Source organism: Plecotus auritus (assembly GCF_963455305.1).
Source record: "Plecotus auritus genome assembly, chromosome: 2".
NCBI lineage: Eukaryota > Metazoa > Chordata > Mammalia > Chiroptera > Vespertilionidae > Plecotus > Plecotus auritus.
Genome location: NC_137771.1, coordinates 95102749 through 95122105, shown reverse-complemented (window position 1 = coordinate 95122105; position 19357 = coordinate 95102749). Strand labels below are relative to the sequence as shown.

Genomic DNA, 19357 nt, shown 5'->3' with positions numbered 1-19357 from the left:
ATAGGCAAGGTTCTGCCTTGGCACAGACGTCAGACACTGAGTCTGGCTTCTCAGAGCAACGTCCCAGAGTCACGAATGCAGCACTGATGTGCACCTGCAACCCGTCCCAGTGAGGAAGCATCACTGACCCCTGCCACAGGAATAAAAGCTAAAGAGACATTTGATGTAAAGACCTGCTGAAAAGGGAAAAGATTCGTGTCTCTGTCTCATGGGGTCATGGGTCATTGGGAGAATCAAAAGAGTAACGCAGCCCAGGATTTGGCTCAGTGGTTGAACATCAACCATGAGGTCATGGTTCAATTCCCAGTGGGGGCACATGTCAGGTTGTGGGCTCAATACCCAGGAGCGGGCATGGAGGAGGCAGTCAATCAATGATTCTCTCTCATCATTGATGTTTCTATCTCTCCCTCTCCCTTCCTCTCTGAAATCAATAAAAATATATTTTTAAAAAATATATTTTTTTAAAAAAATAGTTAAGATGATAAATTTTATGTTATGTGTCTTTTCCACAATTCAAAAATTATTATTATTTTTTTAAAAATATATTTTATTGATTTTTTTACAGAGAGGAAGGAAAAGGGATAGCGAGTTAGAAACATCGATGAGAGAGAAACATCGATCAGCTGCCTCCTGCACACCTCCTACTGGGGATGTGTCCGCAACCAAGGTACATGCCCTTAACGGGAATCGAACCTGGGACCTTTCAGTCCGCAGGCCGTCGCTTTATCCACTGAGCCAAACCAGTTATGGCTAAAAATTATTTTTAAGTAAATCTGAAGGGCTGCTGCTCACTGCTCTATCTTTCGATCTCCTGTCCCCAGAACTGCAGTTCCCAGAGTCTCCCTCTCAGAAATCTACGGCCTACCAGGTCTGCGATGAGGTTTTGAAATCACCTCCCAGCCTTTTGACTGAGAGTGAATGCACTATGTGGTAGGAACATTTAGAAAACGACCTCTGTCTCTTTCCTAAAACTAACACTCACATGGTGAGCATTGGGCATCCTCCCCACTTGGCTGATCTCCTACAGCTGTCCTGGCCCTGAGCCCAAGGCCCTTCACTGCTGTATTAGTCTGCTGGACCTGCCATAACAATTACCACAGACTGGGTGCTTAGACAACAGAAATATATTCTCTTAAAGTCCTAGATACTGGAAGTCCAAGATCAAGGTATCGGCAGGGTTGGTTTCCTCTGAGGCCTCTCTTTCACTTGTAGATGACCACCTTCTCCCTATGTCTTCACATGGACATCCCTCTGTTGTGTCTGTGTCATGATTTCCTTTTTTCACTCCCTACAACCACCTCCCCTTTGGCAACCATCAGCTTATTCTCTATATCTATGGGTCTGTTTCTGTTTTGTTTATTTACTTTTTAAAGATTTTACATATAAATGAAATCATACAACATTTACCTTTCTCTGTCTGACTTATTTTACTTAGCCTAATACACTCTAGGGCCATCCATGTTGGAGACCTAAGGGAGACACTGCACATTCTGGCTGCTGCTGGACTGAGAGTCGCCCGACATCCTCAAGCCCTCCAAACCTTAGCCGAGGCTCTCCCCCACAGGATGCATCAGACAGTGTGGCCCAAAAGCCAAGAAAGTCACTAAGATTTTACTGAATGCACTGCCTTGAGGCTGCCAATGGTTTGAAATAAGGGCCAGATGTGAGCTCTTCAAATATTAAAAAAAAAGGGGGGGGGAAGGGCTCCAATTTACCTCATTTGTTGAGGGTAAGAAAGTCTGCAGGATTATATATTTTCTCTGGGCCTGTTTTTTCCTCAGAAAGAGCTCACAGGTGCTGACAGAGTGATAGACTGAGGTCCTTCCTGAATTTCCTCCCAGTCCCACCTCTCTCCCTGGGGCTTTCCCACTCACCGTGCTCAAGTGACTGAGGAATTTCAGGGGCTCCTTTACACACAGCTGGCTGCATCCACCTCCAACTCTCATCCCCCCTATTATGAATATTAACAGATACAGAAAAAAATCAGTCCTATTCCAAGTCCAACCATCTTTTTCCACAAGTCTTCCGTGTCCCAAAGTAAACACACCCATTCTTTAAGAGCAATGCATGAACTGCTAGTCCATAAAAGAAGCACAGGGCTACAGATCAGAAATGATTATTTCTATAAAGTACACTTGACTCCTAAGCAACATGGGGTAGGGGGCTGTTAGAGGCACCAACCCCTCTACAGTTGGATTTCACCTGTAACTTTTGACTCCCTCAAACTTAACTACTATTAGCATACTGTTCACTGGAAGCTTTCCTAATAACATAAATAGATGATTAAGACATATTTTGTGAAACCAAGATGGCGGCATAAAGTAAACACCTGTACGTGCTGCATCTCACAACCACACCAAAACTACAACTAAAAGACAAAACGTCTATCACCCAGAACCACGGGAAAGCTGGCTGAGTAGAAGTTCTACAACTGGAAGGAAAGAAAAAAGAGCATTGAGACTGAGTAGGGTGTGCACAGGTGCGGAAAAGCAGAGGTACGGAGGTGCACAAATCAGGCTGGCGACTGGGTGCGCTGTTTTTTTCAATCCGAAGGGAGACACAAGCTCCTGACTGCTCTGAACTCCAGTTTCTGGCGAGACTCTGGGGACCCAGACTCCTATGGCGAGAAGCTGGACTGTCTGCCATCGGGTCGGAAAGTGAGGGTGGCTTTCTCTCAGAGGTGCGCACAGGAATCATTGTTTACTGCACTGGGGCGCGGGGCGCGGGGCGCGGGGACGCGGAAACGCAGAGATGCAAAGAGGGCTGACTGGCAGCCATCACTGGTTGCCACGCCCTAGTGATTCCCTGAGACCCAGCCCCACCCAATTTACAAACCCACCCAAACTGTGCGCAGCGGCTTTTGCATATGAATGGCCTGCCCTTTTGCAGCTCAACCTAACAAACTGCAGCTGGGTCACACAGCTCCAAAACTTCCAAACCCCAAGCAAAGAGGAGAAATCTGCAGATCTTGCCATAGCTCCTCCTGGGGGCATCAGACAGTAGCTGACCTGCACCTCCTTGGAGATCCAGGAGCCAGTGTACCTAGTGGTCAGTGTGAGATGATACCAGATTTCAACTCCTCACATCCATAAGTGACACACTCAAGAGGCAGACTCAGTGAGCACCAAAGCCCCACTGAAGCAAGTCCTGCCCCATAAGGGTGTCTCCAGCACAGCAGTTCTTCCATTATAGACACAGCCGGTCCTCACAGCCAATTGGCCTGGAGGTCAATTCCTCCCAGTGTACCAACAGCAATCAAGGCTTAACTTCAACAAGACTTTGCACTCAGCCCACAAAGGGGTGCACCAAGAGTGTCCACCTCAGGTGATTGGGGAGGCTGAGCCACTGGACCCTATAGGTCACCTACCACACAAGCTACTCCATCAACACAGGGAAGCAGCCAAAATGCGGAGACAAAGAAACATGTCACGAATGAAAGAAATGGAGGAAGCAAACTACTGGACATAGAGTTCAAAACCACAGTTATAAGGTTACTCAAGAATCTTCTAGAAACCTCCGAGGAACTTAGTGAGACCTTTAAGGATCTTAATGAGAATGCCAAAAAAATGGAAAAGGAGCAGTCAGATATTAAGCATACACCTTCTGAAATAAAGAATATACAGGAATTCAACAGTAGACCAAAGGACCCCAAGAATCAAACCAAAGATGTGAAATTTGAGGAAGCAAAAAACACCCAACTGGAAAAACAAAAAGAAAAAAGAATCCAAAAACATGAAGATAGTGTAAGGAGCCTCTGGGACAAATTCAGGCATACCAACATCCTAATTATGGGGTTGCCAGAAGAAGAGAGAGAGCAAAATATTGAAAACCTATTAGAAGACATAATAACAGAAAACTTCCCCCACCTGGTGAAAGAAATAGACTTACAAGTCCAGGAAGCACAGAGAACCCCAAACAAGAGGAATCCAAAGAGGACCACACCAAGACACATCATAATTAAAATGCCAAGGGCAAAACACAAAGAGAGAATCTTGAAAGCAGCAAGAGAAAAACAGTTAGTTACCTACAAGGGAGTACCCATAGGACTGTCAGCTGATTTCTCAACAGAAACTATGCAGGCCAGAAGGGAGTGGCAAGAAATATTCAAAGTGATGAACAGCAAGAACCTACAACCATGATTACTTTACCCACCAAAGCTATCATTAGAATTGAAGGTCAGATATAGAGCTTCACAGACAAGAAAAAGCTTTTTTTGGTGGAGTTCATCACCACCAAACCAGGATTTATATGAAATGCTGAAGGGTATTCTTTAAGAAGAGGAAGAAGAAGAAAAAGGTAAAGATAAAAATTATGAATAACAAAGTGACAACAAATACATATCTATCAACAAGTGAATCTAAAAATCAAGTGAATAAAAAATCTGATGAACAGAATAAACTGGTGAATATAATAGAATCAGAGGCATAGAAAGGGAGTGGACTGATAATTCTCGGGGGGGTGGGGGGAACTGGGGTGTGAGGGGTGCGGGAAGAGATTGGACAAAAAAAAGCTTACACCTATGGATGAGGACAGTGGTGGGGGATAAGGGCCTGGGGTGGGGGGTGGGGGGAATCGGGTGGAGGGGAGCTATGGGGGGAAAAAGAGGAACATCTGTAATAATCTGAACAATAAAGATTTATTTTTAAAAAAAGACAAAAGGAAATTCATGCAGCTGTCACTGCAGCTACACCAGCAGGTGTGAAAACCTTGCACTCTTTGTATATATACATACATATATATATATACATATATATATAGATAGATAGATAGATAGATAGATAGATAGATAGATAGATACTGAGAGGCCAGATTATTATGACCACCTGACGTTTGTAGGCAAATTAGCCGTACACTGCATCGTATGGGATATGGAAGCCGAAGGCCTGTTCGAACACCTTTGCTGTCTGCAGTTACCAAGATAAAACGTCTCCAATTAGCACATGAACACAAGGATTGGACAGTCGAGCATTGGAAAAAAGTCATGTGGTCCGATGAATCACATTTCCAGTTGCATCATGCAGATGGCAAAGTGAGAATTTGGCAGAAACAGCATGAAAGCATGCACCCCACATGCATGAGTACAACCCTTCAAGTTGGTGGGGGCAGTGTTATGGTTTGGGGCATGTTTTCCTGGCTTGATTTGGGCCTTTTAATTCATGTGGAACAACGTCTGAATAGCACAACATACCTAAGTATCATTGCTGATCAAGTTCATCCTATCATGTTGATGGTGTATCCCAATGGAGATGGCTTCTTCCATCAAGACAATGCATCATGCCACGGTGCTTGTATTGTGCAGGAGTGGTTTCAAGAACATGAGGGAGACTTTACCTTGCTTAGGTGGCCCCCACAATCACCAGATCTCAATCCAATTGAGCATTTGTGGGACGAAGTTAAAAGAGCCATCAGGCAGCTGGTTCCACAACCATCAAATCTCACAGAACTGGACAGTGCTATTCATCAGGCATGGTGTCAGATTCCTCGCATCACCTTTCAACATCTCGTGGAGCCAATACCAAGAAGAATCGTCGCAGTATTGAAGGCAAAAGGTGGCCCAATGAAGTACTGATGGGGTGGTCATTATAATCTGGCCACTCGGTGTATATTTAATATCTATAACATCTATATATATATTTAACGGCTATAAAAATATTTTTTAACATCTAGTCTTTTTTAAAAAAAGTTTTCGTTGTTTGATTTGAGAGAGGGTGGGGGAGAGAGAGAAACATTGATTTGTTGTTCCACTTATTTATGCATTCATTTGTTCATTCTTGTATGTACCCTGACTGGGAATCAAACCCACAACCTTGGCATATTGGGATGATGCTCCAACCAACTGAGCTACCTGGTGAGGGTTTAAAGTATTTTTTAATCTTGTATTGAAAATGCAGCTTTTATTGTATTGGGTGCAGGATTGCTGTAAGAAGGGCCCACCTATAGGCTCTAATATGATTCCAGAACCTGTGAAGTCATTATATGACAACTTGAAACAGAAAGAAGATGAAGGATCTAAAGCCAGAGAATTTAATGCCAACCAAGGATGGTTTGATCATTTTAGCAGGAGGTTTGACTTAAAGGTGTGAAGATAACAGGAGAAATAGCCTCTGCCGACCAATAGGCAGGAGATAAGTTCCTAGATGCTGTTAAGAAAATCATTCAGTGGAAAGGATATCTACCTGAACATGTTTTTAATGTGGACAAAAGTGCCTTATTCTGCAAAAAGATGCCACAAAAGACATTTATTAGTAAGAAAGAGAAGCAAGCACCAGGATTTAAGGCAGGAAGAGATAGGCTAAGTCTACTGTTTTGTGCAAATGTAGTTGTGTTTATGATCAGGACCAGCCTTACCTATAAAGCTGCTAACCCTTGAGCCTTGGAGAGAAAAGATAAACACCAGCTGCTAGTCTTTTGGTTATATTACAACAAGAAGGCCTGAAGAACCAGAACACTTTTTCGGTTCCATTGATGTTTTGTCCCTAAAGTCAGGAAGTACCTTGCCAGTTGTTTTGATATTGAACAATGCCCCTGATCACCCAGAACCCCATAAGTTCTACACCGAAGGTGCAAAAGCAGTATATTTGCCCCCAACACCACGTCTCTAATTCAACCCTTAGATCCAGGGTCATAAGGACCTTTAAGGCTTTACAGTACTCTATGGAAATGATTGTCAGGGCCATGAAAGAGAACCCCAATAGAGAGAACATCAAGAAAGTCTAGAAGGATTACACCAATGGTGTAATAAAAGGCCAGTGACCATAACGGCATAACGACCAGAATGAGTCATTGACCACCTCTCGGTCCCTCTCCCTGGCCCACAGGCTCCGATCGCTGGATGGTGAACAGGTAACCACGGGGAACCAGGGTGAGCGGTGGCAGGGTGGTACTGGCAAGTGGGCGGAAGATGGCCCTGATCACAGGCTAGGCCTAGGGACCCTACCTGCACACGATTTCATGCACTGGGCCTCTAGTTGTTATAGAAAAATTTGTGTAAGCCATCAAGCCCAAAACAATAAATTCCTGAGGGAGAAAACTGCCAGATGTTGTGCATGACTTCACAGCATTTACAACAGAGACAATCAAGACACTCATGAGAGATTGTGGATATGACAAAAAAGGTGGGAAGGTGAAGGGTTTGCTTTTTACTTCTTTTATGACATGAACCCTTCTTGGATATGGGTACTGAAACCAAAGCAAATGATGAAAGAAAGATTGGTACCATATAGAAACATTTTTGGAGAAATAAAAAAGCAAAAAAAGTCAGACAGAAATAACAATGTATTTAGTTACACTGAGTGGGTCTGCATCTCCTACTTCCCCTTCCCCTTCCTCCACCCCTTGTACCTCTGCACCCTGGAGACAGCAGGTCCAACCCCTCCTTCTCCTCCTCCTCCTCCTCCTTTTCTTCCTCCTCAGCCTATGCACTATGAAGACAACAAGGATGAAGACTCTTATGATGATACATTTTCACTTAATGAATAGTAAACAATCATTGCTGTACAGTTAATACATATATGTTGTGTATGTGTGAGTGTTTTCAAGTGAAAATGTAATGAGTGTACAGCAAGAACTGTATGAGATGTTTTTGTGTCATCATCATCATCATGATGTAGAGTATTCATCGTGTAGAACATTATGTGCAAGGCTTGTATAGAAGTGGATAGCCTCTCTTTACATAGGCATAAGGTGAGTGATACTTAATATAAAATTAATACTATGTTGGTTTTCTTACTGTTTTATAACTTTGCAATCAAAGAATTACATTACCATACAGAATGCTCTCCTTCTCCCCCTCCTTCACCCTCTGCTCCTTCTCATAATTGGTAAGCAGTTTTTTTTTTAAAAAAATGTAACATTTCCAATACTGTATTATAAATATGACTGTATACTGTATGTCATAAAATTTTTTATAATAATTCATTTGTGCATAGGCTAGACTACCTGAAAGTAGATGCTGATTCTTTGTTATCCATGCATACGTTGTTATACCTACAATAAGTATGTATTTCTTTTTCACATGATCTTTTATTTTTGATGTCTAGTGTTAGTGATACACATAGCATCTTCTCAGTGTTTTGTATCATATAAGACAACATTGATGAAGGTACTGACAGACAGGATTTGTCTTGTAAACAGACAATGTAAACTTACAGTATCTATAAATACAGTATAGTACTGTAAATGAATTTTCTCTTTGTTATAATTTAAAAAAATATTTTTATTGATTTCAGAGAAGAAGGGAGAGGGAGAGAGAGATAGAAACATCAATGATGAGAGAATATTGATCAGCTGCGTCCTACATGCTCCACACAGACATTAGAGCCCAAACTTGGGCATGTGCCCTGACTGGGAATCGAAATGTGACCTCCTGATTCCTAGGTCAATGCTCAACCACTGAGCCATGCCGGCTGGGCTGTTATAATTTTCTTAATAACATTTCCTGTTCTCTAGCTTTCTTTATTGTAAGAATACACTAGATAATACATATAACATACAAAATATGTCCTTTTTTTTACAGCCACCTTTATTTTACTACACTTATTTCAAAAGTGTAAATCTTTAAATAAAATAAATCTTTATTGTTCAGATTATTACAGATGTTCCTCTTTTTCCCCCCATAGCTCCCCTCCACCCGATTCCCCCCACCCCCCACCCCAGGCCCTTATCCCCCACCACTGTCCTCATCCATAGGTGTAAGCTTTTTTTTGTCCAATCTCTTCCCGCACCCCTCACACCCCAGTTCCCCCCACCCCCCCGAGAATTATCAGTCCACTCCCTTTCTATGCCTCTGATTCTATTATATTCACCAGTTTATTCTGTTCATCAGATTTTTTATTCACTTGATTTTTAGATTCACTTGTTGATAGATATGTATTTGTTGTCACTTTGTTATTCATAATTTTTATCTTTACCTTTTTCTTCTTCTTCCTCTTCTTAAAGAATACCCTTCAGCATTTCATATAAATCCTGGTTTGGTGGTGATGAACTCCACCAAAAAAAGCTTTTTCTTGTCTGTGAAGCTCTATATCTGACCTTCAATTCTAATGATAGCTTTGGTGGGTAAAGTAATCATGGTTGTAGGTTCTTGCTGTTCATCACTTTGAATATTTCTTGCCACTCCCTTCTGGCCTGCATAGTTTCTGTTGAGAAATCAGCTGACAGTCCTATGGGTACTCCCTTGTAGGTAACTAACTGTTTTTCTCTTGCTGCTTTCAAGATTCTCTCTTTGTGTTTTGCCCTTGGCATTTTAATTATGATGTGTCTTGGTGTGGTCCTCTTTGGATTCCTCTTGTTTGGGGTTCTCTGTGCTTCCTGGACTTGTAAGTCTATTTCTTTCACCAGGTGGGGGAAGTTTTCTGTTATTATGTCTTCTAATAGGTTTTCAATATTTTGCTCTCTCTCTTCTTCTGGCAACCCCATAATTAGGATGTTGGTATGCCTGAATTTGTCCCAGAGGCTCCTTACACTATCTTCATGTTTTTGGATTCTTTTTTCTTTTTGTTTTTCCAGTTGGGTGTTTTTTGCTTCCTCAAATTTCACATCTTTGGTTTGATTCTTGGGGTCCTTTGGTCTACTGTTGAATTCCTGTATATTCTTTATTTCAGAAGGTGTATGCTTAATATCTGACTGCTCCTTTTCCATTTTTTTGGCATTCTCATTAAGATCCTTAAAGGTCTCACTAAGTTCCTCGGAGGTTTCTAGAAGATTCTTGAGTAACCTTATAACTGTGGTTTTGAACTCTATGTCCAGTAGTTTGCTTCCTCCATTTCTTTCATTCGTGACATGTTTCTTTGTCTCCGCATTTTGGCTGCTTCCCTGTGTTGATGGAGTAGCTTGTGTGGTAGGTGACCTATAGGGTCCAGTGGCTCAGCCTCCCCAATCACCTGAGGTGGACACTCTTGGTGCACCCCTTTGTGGGCTGAGTGCAAAGTCTTGTTGAAGTTAAGCCTTGATTGCTGTTGGTACACTGGGAGGAATTGACCTCCAGGCCAATTGGCTGTGAGGACCGGCTGTGTCTATAATGGAAGAACTGCTGTGCTGGAGACACCCTTATGGGGCAGGACTTGCTTCAGTGGGGCTTTGGTGCTCACTGAGTCTGCCTCTTGAGTGTGTCACTTATGGATGTGAGGAGTTGAAATCTGGTATCATCTCACACTGACCACTAGGTACACTGGCTCCTGGATCTCCAAGGAGGTGCAGGTCAGCTACTGTCTGATGCCCCCAGGAGGAGCTATGGCAAGATCTGCAGATTTCTCCTCTTTGCTTGGGGTTTGGAAGTTTTGGAGCTGTGTGACCCAGCTGCAGTTTGTTAGGTTGAGCTGCAAAAGGGCAGGCCATTCATATGCAAAAGCCGCTGCGCACAGTTTGGGTGGGTTTGTAAATTGGGTGGGGCTGGGTCTCAGGGAATCACTAGGGCGTGGCAACCAGTGATGGCTGCCAGTCAGCCCTCTTTGCATCTCTGCGTTTCCGCGTCCCCGCGCCCCGCGCCCCGCGCCCCAGTGCAGTAAACAATGATTCCTGTGCGCACCTCTGAGAGAAAGCCACCCTCACTTTCCGACCCGATGGCAGACAGTCCAGCTTCTCGCCATAGGAGTCTGGGTCCCCAGAGTCTCGCCAGAAACTGGAGTTCAGAGCAGTCAGGAGCTTGTGTCTCCCTTCGGATTGAAAAAAACAGCGCACCCAGTCGCCAGCCTGATTTGTGCACCTCCGTACCTCTGCTTTTCCGCACCTGTGCACACCCTACTCAGTCTCAATGCTCTTTTTTCTTTCCTTCCAGTTGTAGAACTTCTACTCAGCCAGCTTTCCCGTGGTTCTGGGTGATAGACGTTTTATCTTTTAGTTGTAGTTTTGGTGTGGTTGTGAGAGGCAGCACATACAGGTGTATACCTTATGCTGCCATCTTGGGTTTTCTCCCTTTTGTCTTTTAACAGTGGTTCCTATGCTGGATATATTTATCTTGAAATGGTGGGCAATTGCAGCTGCAGACCTTGATCTACAATACATATCAAGCAATTCAACTTTTTCTTATAATGTCATGACTTTTCTCTGCTTCTTTTTTAAAATTATATTTTTATTGATTTCAGAGAGGAAGGGAGAGGGAGAGAGAGATAGAAACATCAATATTGAGAGAGAAATATTGATCAGCTGTCTCCTGCATGCCCCACACTGGGGATTGGCTTGAAACCCAGGCATGTGCCCCGACCGGGAATTGAACCCCGACCTCCTGGTTCATAGGTCGATGCTCAACCACTGAGCCATGCCGTCCAGGCTCTCTGCTACTTGGGAGCACTTCCAGCATCACTAGCAACACTTTGTATGGGTTCCATGGTGTCATTCAACGTTCACAGAATTGTATTGAACATGGTGAAAAGACACAAGAACTACGAGAGATCACTTTACTGCAACCCAACATGTCCTGGAGAGATGAACTGCTCACTTGGAGACGGTGAGCATCGCACGCCCTGCTAGGCAGATACTCACAGCACTTGAGCTCACTGCAGCAGCAGCAGGAGGAAGCTATATAATTATTGCAGCAGTACAGCATGCACTCCAGTTAATTTTACACAGTGATGATATAATACTGCATCTTTACTTTTTTTTTTTTTAAATATATATTTTACTGATTTTTCACAGAGAGGAAGGGAGAGGGATAGAGAGCTAGAAACATCGATGAGAGAGAGACATCGATCAGCTGCCTCCCGCACACCCCCCACTGGGGATGTGCCCGCAACCAAGGTACATGCCCTTGACCGGAACCGAACCCGGGACCCCTCAGTCCGCAGGCCGACGCTCCATCCACTGAGCCAAACCAGTTTCGGCTGCATCTTTACTTTTGTTTACATTTTTCTTGATTGTGAATCACACCATGTGCATTCTATGCTTGTGTGCATAAATTTTAATAAATTAAAATTTTTGACAGATCTGTGTATATTTTATGGTAGTAAATGGCAAAATAAAACTAGTACTTATGCATTCATGACATAACTTTTTCTTATTTTTTTTATATATTTCTAGGCTACATGGTTCATCTGCACATTTTCTGAAATTGTTGCAAATCTCCAAAAAATTTTCCAGTATATTTATTGAAAAAAATCTGCATATAAATGAACCCATGAAGTTCAAACCTATGTTGTTCAAGGGTGAGTTGTCATGCAGCCTCTTAAGAAAAGTTTTCCATTATTCATTAAAGGAAAATGGCTTCTGTCAATTTCTAGCCAAAGAGAGTTGGTGTTCTGTTGAGCAATGGCTTCCCAAACTGGTGAGTTGGGGCCCAGGGGAGGAGGGAGAGGGGCGAGAGACAGCAGCAGCTCCAAGAGCAGAAAGTTCTTCAGTGGCTTTTCTCCTCAGGCAAAGGATCCTCGCTGACCTGAGGCTCTACCCCCTCCAGCACGTTCAAGCCTGTATTAGTCTCTGTGTCAGCTTGAGCCAAAAGCTAATGGGGTCAAGGTCCTTCTGAAATGTCTTTTCCTAAAAAGGAGAAGTTGTGTCATCAATTTGTTCTGTTCTCACAGCCCCACTAATAACTATTGAGTATAAACCAGATGCTCAATAAACATTACAGACTAAAGTAACTCATGAGGAGTGTGATGGGTTAATTGTAGTGACAACATGACTGGATTGTGGGGTATCCAGATATTTGGTTAAACATTATTTCTGGGTGTGTCTAGGAGATTTCTGGATGGGTTTAGCATTTGAATTGGTGGACTCAGTAAATCAGATTGCCTTTCTCAACATGGCTGGGCCTCATCCAATCCACTGGGGCATGAATAGAACAAAAAGGCTGAGGAGGGAGAATCTGCACTTCCTCTGCCTGACTGTTGAGCTAAGAGATTGGTCTTCTGCCCTTGGACTGGGACTTATAACAGTGACTTTTCCAGTCCTCAGGTCTTCGGACTTGGACTGAACTACACCACCAGCTCCCCTGGGTCCCAGCTTGCAGGTGACAGATCTCATGGACTTCTCAGCCTCCATAATTGCATGAGCCAATCTACTATAATAAAGATTTATAATAGACATCTATACTAATAAAAAGGTAATATGTTAATTAGACCGGATAGACTGGACGTCTTCCGGAAAAAGCCATGGTGGCAGGGACCGAGGCAGAGGCAATTAGGGGCGATCAGGAAGGCAGGCAGAACTGTTAGGGGCAATCAGGCCGGCAGGGGATAGAGGTTAGGCGGGATTAGGTAGGCAGGCAGGTGAGCGGTTAGGAGCCAGCCATCCTGGATTTCGAGAGGTTGCAGGCTGGGGGCACCCTCCCCATGCATGAATTTCATGCACAGGGCCTCTAGTAATAAATATATTTATTAAATATAAATATATATTTACACATACTACATTATCTATTAACATGCATTTATTTTTATATAAATATAATATATAAATATATTTATTATGTATATAAAGTTGACCCTTGAATAACACAAGATTGAACTACACTGGTCCACTTTTACGCAGATTTTTTTTCATTGACCCGTGCAATTCAAACCTAAGTTGTTCCTTGCTGAAAGGGTCAACTCCATGGTTGGGAATCCTTGTATTTGGAGGGCTGACTATAATTATACACAGATTTTTAACAGTTCTGGGGGTCAGCACTCCTAGCCCCTGAGTTGTTCGAGGATCAAATACACATATATGTCTGTCTGTCTGGAGAATCTAGAGAGTTTTGTAGTGAAATTGTCACATGGGGTTAAAGGCAATGCACCAGAAGGAGGAAAGAAGACCCCAACTTCGGGAATTAGGAAAACAAATATTTCTTTAATTTTAAGAGATGAAAATAATCATCTTTAACCTCTGGTCATTTCTTCAGAAATGGGTGGGTCACACTTAACTTCCTGTGAATAATTTTATTTGATATATCTATTAAGACAAATACAGCAGTAACTTTGTATCCAAAGGATAAGACTTTAGGTGCAAATTTCCCCTAATCTGGATTCTGAAGAATATGTTTGCTGAGGTCCTTCTGGTACTAAAGTCCAAGCAAATTACAAGAAAGAATTTGAACACAGTCTTAGCTCCTTAAAAAGGATGCTACAGGCATAGACTTTTTTGTCCTTTGCCATGTTACTATTTCCTCTGCTCCAAACTTAGGAAAACTGCCTTGGTAGTTTGTAGTTTCTGGGTTTTTTTTTATTTTGTTTTGTTTTCTATGTTCTGGAACCTCTTGACACTTGTTCTTTGAAGAGTTTCAGGTCAGTTTCCCTATTCATATAAATTCTTCAACTCAGTCTTTTAAAAACCCTCTTTTATATCAGATTTTTATTTTAATTTTATGTGGGAAATAATGAAACATGGTAACAACTGGCAGATATGGGTAGTTTGAAAAAACTAGTCAACCCCAAATTAATCCAAAGAATTAATGACAATAAGTTTCCAACTTCAACTGACACTCCTAAATGAAGTTCCTTGTTACAGCAGCCCCTCTCAGCTGGCGTGCACCTGACAGATTACAGAGGAACATACTGACACAGAGCACCTCCTGGCGTCCTGCTTTGGGCTGGTGATGCACGTCATGTTCAGGGAGAAAGAACGGAGCAGCTGGAAGCTCTTGGTCATATTCTGTTAAGTTCTAAACAGCCCTCGAGGCTATTATAGGTCCTGTGCAGGTCTACAAAGATTTAAAAATCAGTGTGTCAATTCACACACACACACAGCCCGCTGGGGTTTTGATTGGGATTAGGTGAATCTACATTAAGTCTGTATTTTGAAAGTATTATTTCTTAACAATATCGAGTCTTCTAATAACATATTTATCTTTATTTATGTATGTCTTTATGAGAGCAATATTCTATTGTTTTCAGTGTGCAGTTCTTACTCCCCCCCAAAACTATTCTCTCTTTGATAGGAAGAGGGAGCAAGTCTTCCTGGTCTTGCTCTGAGAAAAACCCAGAGTCACAGCACCACCATCTCCTGTGAAGTAGGACAAGTAATACAATCTGATGGAAAGAGGCTCCCTCTCTCCATATCTGTCAGGTTGAATGGCCACATGGGCACCATCATGGGACCGGCGGGAGATCTCATCATTGGGGTCTAGGCTTCATTGGCCTCTGCCCTCCCACCGGGGCCTCATTCCAGGAGCACTCAGTGTTTGCTCAGAGTTGTAGGAAAGGTGAGCAGGAGGCCCATGCTGAGAACCAGGTCCCACTGGCGTCATCCCAGGAGGAGGAGGATCCATCATTGGCATCATGGAAGAGCCCCCATATGGGGTGTTGGCATCATACCAGGGTGAGGCAGACTTGGAAGACTGGGGGGAGGTGGGATCATTGCCCCTGCTGGAGGAAGAGTGGAGAATGGAGTAGGAGGTATGTTTCCTTGCTGAAAGGCTGCAGTGGTTTTGTTAACCAGACTCTGAGCCTGCTCTCCCATTCATTTCTGGCAGTAGTCTTTCACATCCCCTTTGTGTTTCCTACCACTGCAGTGTCTTTCTCACAGATGGAGAGTCATGGGTAAGTGTCTCAGTAGTCACAATAAAACTTGGGCATGTTGTTCTGCAGGCTGTCAGCCACTCCATTCTGTAGTTTTATTTTCTTGTAATATGTTTGTCTGGCCAGGGTACCAGGGTAATTTTGGCGGCAGAGTAATGTTGACTTCACAGAATGAGTTGGAAAGTATTCCTTCCCCTTTGAGTTTTTGCAAGAGTTTGTGCAGAACTGGTATTATTTCTTAAATGTTTGGTAAAACTCACCACTGAAGCCATCTGGATATGGATTTTTGTTATAGGAAGGCCTTTCCTATTTCTTCTTGAGTGAGCTCTGGCAATTTGCATTTTCAAGGAACGGGTCAATTTCATTTTTGTTGTTGATTTTTAAAAAAATAAAAATTTTAAATTGATTTCAGAGAGGAAGGAAGAGGGAGAGAGAGATAGAAATATCAATGATGAGAGAGAATCATTGATCGACTGCCTCTTGCACGCCCCGGGAATGGAACCATGACCTCCTGGTTCATAGGTTGACAGTCAATTACTGAGCCACACCAGCAGGTTGGTAAATAGATTTTTAATTTTTTGAGGAACATCCATACTGTTTTCCATAGTGGCTACACCAATTTGCAGTTATACCAACAATGCACAGGGTTCCCTTTTCTCTGCATCCTCACCAACATATTTGTTGACTTTCTGGTAATAGCCACTCTGACTGGTGTGAGGTGGTATCTCATTGTGGTTTTGATTTACATTGCCTTGATGATTAGTGATGGCTAAATTACTTTCTAATTTCCCTTTAAATTTGTTCTATGACTTGTGAAAGTTAGTTTCCAAAAATTTGGGGATTTTTAAGGATCTTTCTATTATTGATTTCTAGTTTAATTCCATTGTGACCCAAAGCATATTGTGTATGATGAATACTTTTAAATTTCAGCTCTTTAATGGGCCATAACATTGTCTCTCTTCATAAATGTTCCATGTGCACTTGAGAAAAAACTTACATTCTGCTCTGGTGGTATGGAATGCTCTATAAATATCAGGTCAAATGGGTTGGTACTGTCATTCAAGTTTAATATATTTTTGCTCATTTTCTGCCAACTTATTATATAAAGAGGTATTAAAATACCTGATAATTGTGTGTTTATCTTTGTCCTTGCAGCTCTATTTTTTTATTTGTTTTTTTAATATGTTTTTATTGATTTCAGAGAGGAAGGGAGAGGCAGAAAGAGATAGAAACATCAATGATGAGAGAGAATCATTGACTGGCTGCGTCCTGCATGCTTCACACTGGGGATCGAGCCCACAACCCAGGCATGTGCCCTGACCAGTAATCAAACCTTGACCTCCTGGTTCACAGTTTGATGCTCAACCACTGAGCCACGCCAGCTGGGCACAGCTCTATTAATTTTTGCTCCCAGTGTTTTGAAGCTTTGTTATTAGGTGCAAAAACATTTAGGATTATGTCACTTTATATTCATTAATTGGCAACATCAGTATAGAATAACTTTTTAAACGTTAATATTCTTTGTTCTGAAATATATTTTGATATTAATATAGCCAATCCAGCTTTTTTTGTTTTTTTAACTACTGTTAGCATGGTATATTCTTTTCCATTCTTTTACTTTTAAGTTATTTGTATATTTAAAAGTACATTTCATGAAGGCAGAATATAGTTCAGTCTTTTCTTTTTAATCCAATCTGACAATCTCTGCCTTTTAATCGGGGTGTTTAGACTACACTGAGTGACCAGATTATTATGATCTCTGAACGCATAATAATCTGGCCAGTATATATATATGTTAGAGGTCCAGTGCATGAATTCGTGCATGGGTGGGGTCTGGCCAGCCTGGCCAGGGGGAGGGGACATGGGCAGTTGGCCGGCCTGCCTGCTGGTCAAACTCCTGGTCGAGGGGACAATTTGCATATTAGCCTTTTATTATATAGGATATACACTGAATGGCTGTATTATTATATGTTCAGAGATCATAATAATCTGGCCACTCAGTGTATATTTAATGTGCTTAATATGTAATAATGTGAATATCTGAAGACAATGTTTTGCTTCTGCCAGTCATTTTACTTTTTGTCTTCTACTCATCCCATCAGTTTCAATTCTTTTAACTCTTTTTTCTGCCATTTTTTTGGATTAATCAAATATTTTTACTATTCCATTTTATCTGTTAGCTACAATTATGTTTTATTTTAGTGGTTACTTTAAGGTTTATAGTATATATACATCTTAAATTTTTCAGTCTACATGCAAGTGATAGCATATAATTTCATGTGAAGTACAAGAAACTTGCAATAGTATGCTTATAGTATACTTATTCCCTTCTGGTCTTTAAACTATCATTGTCATCCATTTTACTTTTACACGTATCATAAAAGTCCACAATATATTATGATTACTTAAACAACGATCTCTTGAAGAGGTTCGAATAATAATAAATCATACATTTGCCCATATGGTTACTATTTCCAGCGATCTTCATCCCTTTGTGTAGATCTAGATTCCCATGTGATACCATTTTCCTTCTGTCTGAAGAACATCCTATCTTTTCTTGTAATGCCTAGTCTTCTGGTGATAAAGTCTTTCTGCTTTTGCAAGTCTGAAACATCCTTATTTCCCGTATCTATTCCTTTCTTTTCAGTGTTTAGTGTACTATTAAGCCAGTGCATTAAACTTTCCATTACATTTTTTCATCCCCAGATTCCATTTGATACGTTTCCCCATCTGCTTGGTTATTTTTCCTCATGCTCTTTGATCCCCCTTATTTAAATATACAATATACAACATACTTTATATTATTTGGTAAACCTAATATTTTAAGCCTTTGTAGGCCTGCTTCTGTCCATCACTTCTGTTTGTCTATTTTACCTGTTTGTGATTTTTGGTCATGAACTTATAACCCTTGTAACTATCCGAGTTCCTCTGCCAGTCACCTGGACGGCACTCAAACTTGACATCAATTTAAATTTCCAGCTTGAGATGCAGACCAAACACTGGGCCATGGAGATTAATCTTAAATTCACTGACACCACAAGGCTGCTTCCAGATGATGGAAGAAAGCATCATGCCCTAACTGGTGTGGCTCAGGTGGTTGGGCGTTATCCTGTGCACCAAAAGGTTGCTGGTTCTATTCCCAGGAGGGGACGTGCAATAGGCACCCAATTGATGTTTTGCTCTCACTCAATGTTTCTCTTTCTCTTTCCCTCTCTCTCTAAATACCAATAAAAATATTTTTTTAAAGAAAAGAAAGCATTTATTGGACCACTTAAGAAAGACCGAATTGCAAGGGAAGGAGCTTAATGTTAGGAACAGATTGTGCAGTTGGTGGGATCTCAATAGTGGAAAAACAAACAAACAAATTTCTAGCCTGAGATGTTTTTAGACTACCCAGGCTGTGTGCATAAATCAGCTAAGGGCTGCTTGGGGTTAAGTATCTCTTCTCAGGGATGATCTTCCTTGCTATCTGGGGGAGGCAGACAGGTTCATTCATGGCTCATCCTCACTAAGCTATCCTTTTAGAGCAGTGGTTCTCAACTTTTCTAATGCCACGACCCTTTAATACAGTTCCTCATGTTGTGGTGACCCCCAACCATAAAATTATTTTTGTTGCTACTTCATAACTGTAATTTTGCTACTGTTATGAATCGTAATGTAAATATCTGTGTTTTCCAATGGTCTTAGGTGACCCTGCTAGCGGTTCTCAACGTGTGGGTCGTGGCATTAGGAAGGTTGAGAACCAGTTTTAGTGTCAACTCTATGGGATCTCCCACTACACTCCCACCCTGGACAGGCCCCCAGCTTTGACTGCTATTCTACTGCCCTGCCCCCACCCCAGGCCGTGAAAAGCAAAGTTTCACTTAATATTTAGCAAGTATCCTAAGTGTGATAAGTGGCATCAGTACCCGAATTACATCCTTGGGTTTCTATTT

The 19357-nt window shown here is 41.9% G+C and overlaps 1 pseudogene across 1 annotated transcript; it reads right to left on the bottom strand.

Moving 5' to 3' along the window:
• Positions 1-14889: 14889 nt before the first annotated feature.
• LOC308241143 (U1 small nuclear ribonucleoprotein C-like) lies at positions 14890-15479 on the bottom strand (annotated as a pseudogene). Its single transcript has one exon. The product of its transcript is annotated as a U1 small nuclear ribonucleoprotein C-like (transcript).
• Positions 15480-19357: the final 3878 nt, after the last annotated feature.